This window comes from Saccopteryx leptura, chromosome 1 (genome assembly GCF_036850995.1).
Source record: "Saccopteryx leptura isolate mSacLep1 chromosome 1, mSacLep1_pri_phased_curated, whole genome shotgun sequence".
NCBI classification, from domain to species: Eukaryota; Metazoa; Chordata; class Mammalia; order Chiroptera; family Emballonuridae; genus Saccopteryx; species Saccopteryx leptura.
In genome coordinates, this window is record NC_089503.1 from 143,183,151 (window position 1) to 143,190,009 (window position 6,859).

Consider the following 6,859-nt stretch of genomic DNA (forward strand, 5'->3'; position numbering starts at 1 on the left):
TGTTTTTAAATTTGTTAATTTTTAAAGAGAGAGAAAGAGAAACGTTGATTATTATTGGCATTCTTTGGTTGATTCTTGTTATGTGCCCTGTCTGGGGATTGAACCCACAGCCTTGGTGTATCTGGACAACATTCCAACCAACTGAGCTACCAGCCAGTGAAGATCTCTTAGAGATAAAAAATACACAGGTGGAATTGATGTCAGAGTAGACATTGCAAAAGAAAATATTAGTAAACCGGAAGATGTAGCAATTGAACCTATCACAAATAAAACACACAGGAAAATAAACAAACAGACAGAACATTCATGAGATGTGGGCCACTTAAAGTACCTAATATATGTATAATTAGAATATTCAAAAAGAGATAGAAGCTAACACTCATGTATAAGATATAGCAGTGGTTTTCAATTGCTGGTTCATGAACTGGTGGTGATCTGTTGGAAATTTTGTGCCAGTCTGCAAAAGAGTGAACTACTCAATAACTATAGATTCTATAATCTTCATACAACATTAGGGTGGTTAATTCTTTCACAGATGGGCACAAAATTTCTGATGGATTGGCAGTTGGAAAACCACTGAATTATACGTAATATATAGTTGTTAAGAGAGTCAATCCTAAGAGCTGTCATCACAAGAAAGAATTTTTTCCTTTGTTGTTTTTTATTTTTCATTTTATTGTATCTATAGGAGAAAATGGATGCTAGCTGACCTATTGTAGTAATCATTTCACAATATATAAGGTCTACCGGAAAGTTCTGTCCGTTTCTATCACAAGTTTCAACACGTAAGCACATGTTTATTTGGCACATGTGTGCCTCTCTATTTTTTTCACTTAATGTATACATACTGACGTAGCAAATTAAAACAAACTTGATTCATGTTAGTCTTATGTGTGAAGCGATAGTGTACCCATGGCTACTGATAAAGTTCATTTACGCCACTGTAATTTTTACGAATTTCAGCAAGGAAGAAATACTACAGAAGCATGTCTGTCACATCCACCATATTCCCTGGACTTAGCACCCCCTGACTATCACTTGTTTTTGTCCTTACAAAATTTTTTGAAGGGCAAAAAATTCAAAAATGAAGAAGATATCAAATAAGCACTGGTTCAATTTTTCGCATCAAAAGATAAAACATTTTTCAAAAATGGGATATACAAATTGCCCTCACACTGGCAAGAAATCATTAATAATAATGGCAATTATATTATTTAATAAAGTTTATTGACGGTAAGAAAAATTTGTATTTTGTTTTATTCCAAAAACGGACAGAACTTTCCGGTAGACCTTATATATAAATCAAACCATCATGCTGTGTACCTTAAACTTACGTGATATATATAAATTATTTTTCGAAAAACTGGGAAAGAAAGGAGTCACAGAAACAATATAAGAAATAATTGCTCTAAAACTCTCTAATTTGTTGAAAACTATAAACCCATAGACCCAAGAAGCTTAACCAACCTTAAGCACAAGAAATATGAAGAAAACTATACCAAGATACACCATAATCAAATTGCTCAAAACCAGTGATTTTAAAAAACTTTGCCTAGCCTGCGGTGGCGCAGTGGATAGAGCATCAGCCTGGAATGCTGAGGTCACCAGTTCAAAACCCTGGGCTTGCCAGATCAAGGCATATACAATAAGCAACAAGCAAGCAGTGAACAACTAAAATGAAGCAACTATGGGTTGATACTTCTTACTCCACCCCCATCTCTTCTCTCTCTGTAAAATCAATAAACAAAATATTTTTTAAAAAAATCTTAAAAAGACTGAAGTGATGATTCACATTCATGTCTCTTCTCTGACAAATGTCTTGAAGAAAAATCTGTGTTTCTGATCAGGAAAAAAAAAAATCTTAAAAAGAGCTTCCCCTCATGGACCAGGGGGAGAGGAGGGGTCAGGGGAGGGGAGTAAAGAGAGACAAATATACTATGACAGAAAATGATTTGACTTTAGGTGATGGGCATAGAATATAATCAACAGTTTAAATGCTACAGAGACGTTCACCTAAAACCTATGTACTTTATTAATCAATGTCACTCCTTTAAATTTAATTTCTAAATAAAAAAATGTTTTAAAAAAATCTGATGCTCAAAAAAAAAAAACAAAACCAAAAACACCTCCCCCAACATCATAATATGTACAAAGGAACCAAGATAAGGATGAAAGCATATTTCTCATCAAAACAATGCAAATGAGGAAATAGTGGAGTAACACCTTTAAAACAGTGAAAAAATAATTGTCAACATAGAATTCTACAACTAGCAAAAATATATATATTTTAAATGACAGTGAGTCCTGGCCTGTTGGCTCAGTGTATGGGTGTCCTGGGTTCGATTCTCAGTCAGGGCACACAGGAGAAGCAACCATCTGCTTCTCCACCCCTCCCCTGCCCCTTCTCTCTCTCTCTCTCTCTCTCTCTCTTTTCCCTTCCTGTAGCCATGGCTCAACAGGTTCAAGCACATTGGCCCGGGTGCTGAGGATGCCTCCACTGAACCTCCACATGAGATGCTAAAGATAGCTCAGTTGGTATGTAAAGACACATGCAGCCCCATGTTCATTGCAGCATTGTTCACAGTGGCCAAAACATGGAAACAACCAAAAAGCCCTTCAATAGATGATTGGATAAAGAAGATGTGGTACATATACACTATGGAATACTACTCAGTCATAAGAAATGATGACATCGGATCATTTACAACATGGATGGACCTTGATAACATTATACTGAGCGAAATAAGTAAATCAGAAAAAACTAAGAACTGTATGATTCCATACATAGGTGGGACACAAAAATGAGACTCATGGACATAGACAAGAGTGTGGTGGTTACCAGGGGGAGGGGAAGGGAGGGGGGAGGGGAGGGTACAAAGAAAACCAAATAGAAGGTGACAGAAGACAATTTGACTTTGAGTGATAGGTATACAACATAATCAAATGTCAAAATGACCTGGAGATGTTTTCTCTGAATCTATGTACTCTAATTGATCAATATTACCCCATTAAAATTAATTGTCTAAATTTAAAAAAAATAGCTCAGTTGCCAGCATGACCCAAGATGGGCAGAGCATCAGCCCAGGTGGATCCCAGTCGGGGTGCATGCAGGAGTCTGTCTCTCTATTCACTTCCTCTTACTTAGAAAAGAAGAAAAAAATAAATAAATGAAGGTGAATAAGAGCAAAGACTTTGCCTATCTTGTTTCTCTGCCTGTCTTGTTTATGAGTAATGGTATTACTCATAAATCTTTTTGTCACAGGAATAAATAAAAATATTTGGACTTAAAAAAAGTGAAGGTGAAATAAAGACTTATTCAAATACAGCAGTTGAAAGAATCCATCACTATCAGACCTGCACTTCAAGAAATATTAAAGGAAATCTTTCAGTCACAGTAAAATGATAACAGATAAAAATATGTATCTCTACAAATGAATGAAAAACATTAGAAATGGTAACTATGTGGGTAAATATTTTTTATTTATATCTTGTTATTGGAACATCTTTAAAGGATAATTGGCCATATAGAATAAGGATTGGTAAACTTATTTTCTGGAAATGGTCAGAGAGCAACTATTTTAGGCATTGTGTGCCATCCAGTCTCTGGCAACTACTCAGCTCTGCTGTTGTATGGTGAAAGCAGCCATTAAAAAGTATGTAAATTACTTGTTATGGCTGTGTTAGAGTAAAACTTTATTTACCCAAGCAGGTGGAAAGTTTGTTTGGCTGTTGGGCCTTAGTTTGTCAATCCTTGATTTAAAGAAAAAATAATAGTACTGAGTATGGGATTTATTATACACATAAAAGTAAAAGATATCACAACTACAGCATAAAGGCCTGAAGGTAATAACTGGAAATATACTAGTGTGAAGTTCTTATACTATCTGTAGAGCAGTACAATGTTACTCAAAGGCAGACTGTGCTAAATTAACTATAGTTCACTATTCTAAGTACTTAAGCGTACTATAAATCCCAAAGCAGCAGCTAACATAACAAGACAAAGAGTTGTAGTTAATATACGAATAAAGAAAATAAAATAGAATCATAAAAAAACACTTTCAAAAGAAAGCAGTAAAAAGGAGAAATGGGAGAAAAACAAGTGAGACAGAAAACAAATAGCAATAAAATATAACATCCTGATTAAAATGTCAACAGCAATAATGAAAGAGGGGATAACACACAAGGTCAGATGGGTAATTATAATGAAGAGGTGAAAACTGAAAAGAAGCAAGTAGAAAAGCAAGAAATAGGAACACAATCAGAGATGAGGAATGCCTCCACACATTCACCAGCAGACTTGACACAACTGAAAAAAAGTCGGTGGCCTTCAATAAGGTCACTGCTGAAGATAAGTCAATAGAAATAACTCAAACAAAAACACAAAGAAAAATATTTTTTTAAAAGAAAGAGCATCCAAGAGCTATAGAATAGTGTCAAATGTTCTAATAAAATTAATGGTGTACTCCAAGCCACACATCCAAAAAGTTCAGAAAACACAAAGCAGGATATTTAAACTACTGTACTAAAAAACAATGACAAAGAGAAAGAAAATCTTGAAGGCAGCTGGGGACGGGGGAGGGGGAGCAGAGGAGCCATATTAAATGTAGAGAAACAAAGATAAGAATAGAGCAGACTTTCCCTGGATGGTTGGCTCACCGGTAGAGCATCAACCCAGCGTGTTGAAGTCCCGGATTCAGTTCCCAGTCAGGGCACACAGGAGAAGCACCCATCTGCTTCTCTACCCTTCCCCCTCTCCTTCCTCACTATCTCTCTCTTCCTCTCCTGCAGCCAAGGCTCCACTGGAGCAAAGTTGGCCCCAGCACTGAGGACGGCTCCATGGCCTCTGCCTCAGGCCTTAGAATGGCTCTTGTTGCAATGGAGCAATGGTCCCAGATGGGCAGAGCATCACCCCCTGGTGGGCATGCCGGGTGAATCCGGTCAGGCACATGTGGGAGTCTGTCTGACTGTTTCCCTGCTGCTAACTTCAGAAAAAATACAAAAAAAAAAAAAAAATTAGAGCAGACTTTTATCAGAAATCATACAAGCCAAAAGACAATGCAGTAATGTCTTTAAAGTACCTTTTAAAAACCCTCTTTATTCAGAATTCTAAACCCCAAAAAAAGAACTTTCAAAGAGGAAGAAAGAAATAGAAACTTTCTCATACAAAGAAAAGCTCAGCTTATTCATTGCCTTTAGACCTTCACTACAAAAAATGTTAAAGGAGGTTTTTTCAAGCGGAAGATGTATATTACCAGACAGAAATTTGGATCTATACAAGAAAATGAAGAGCAATGAAAATGGAATAAATGAAGGCAAATATAACATTTTTTTCTTATTTTTAATTGCTCTGAGAGGTAACTATTTAAAGCAAAAATAGAAACATATTGTGTGTTTAAAGCATATGTCTGACAATAATGCATAGCAAACAGGAGGAAGGAAAGTATAGATATATATTTAAATGAAAGGAGGGGAGATAGATGAGACAGGCTCCCGCATAAACCCTGACCAGGATCCGCCCAGCAGCCCCTGTCTGGGGCGGATGCTCTGCCCATCTGGGATCATGCTCTCAACCAAGCTATTTTTAGCACCCCAGGCTGATGCTCAGACCAACAAGTTATCCTTAACCTCTGGAGCTGACATTTGAACTAATCGAGCCATTGGTTGCAGGAGGGGAAGAGACAGAGAAACAGATGGTTATTTCTCCTATGTGCCCTGTCTGGGAATCAGACCAGGGATGTCCATATACTGGGTCAACACTATATTCACTGAGCCAGCCAGCCAGCGCTGGAAAGTGTATTTTAAAGTGGTAGAAATAATGAACCAGTAGTGGAAAGGAAATGAAGTCATAAATAAAGTCAATCAAAAAGAAGAAAAGAAAAAGAATAAACAGTTCAAATAGGAAACATTTAGCAAGATAGTATATTTAAAACTAACCATATTAATAATTACATTAAGTGTAAACTTCTAAACACATTAGTGAAAAGACAAAGATTATCCAATTTGATAAATATCAAAATAAGACCCAACTATATGCTGTCTACAAAAAGAAAAATCAACTTGACATATAAAGCAATAGCTAAGTTAAAAGTAAAAGAATGGAAATATATATGGTATACAAACACTAATAAAAAGAAAGCCAAAAAAAGCTATACTGGTATTGGGAAAATTAGACTTAAGTATGAGAAATATTAGAGGGGATAAAATGGGACAATGAATAATGAGAAAGGAGCCAATTCTCCACAAAAACATGACAATTCTAAACATGTATCTACCTAACAGCAGGATTTTAAAATACATAAAGAAGAAAGAGACAAATCTACAATTATCTTTGAAGTTTCAATGCTTATCTTTCAGTCATTGATAGAAATGAACAAGAAAGAAGTAAGGACATAGAAGAGCCTAGCAACACATTTCACCAATTTGACCTAGCAGACATAGGTCACTTCATACAGGTCACTTCATTCAAAATCAGCGAAATACACAGTCTTCTCAAGCATATATGGATTCTTCATCAAGACAGACCATACTGTGTGACATAAAATAAGCCTTAACAAATTTACAATAGGAATTATACAATATATATTCTTTAAACACTGTGACATTAAACTAGAAATCAAATAAAGTATCTGAAAAATTCACAAATATTTGGAAGTTAAACAACAAACTTCTAAATAACTCATGAGTCAAAGAAGTCTCATGGGAAATTATAAAATATTCTAAACTCAATGAAAAAAAATATAACATCTAAATCAGAAAATTAAACATACACAAACCATACAATCCAGCCATTCTATTCAGGTATGTGTTCATGAAGGGAAAAGAAAAACCTATGTCCGTACAATGACTTTTACATGACTAT

At 35.6% G+C, this 6,859-nt stretch overlaps 1 non-coding gene across 1 annotated transcript; it reads left to right on the forward strand.

Annotated features, from left to right (window-relative positions):
- The first annotated feature begins 1,775 nt into the window (after positions 1-1,775).
- Positions 1,776-1,847, forward strand: LOC136389951 (small nucleolar RNA SNORD111). Its single transcript, XR_010748493.1, has one exon. It is a non-coding gene; the product is annotated as a small nucleolar RNA SNORD111 (small nucleolar RNA).
- Positions 1,848-6,859: the final 5,012 nt, after the last annotated feature.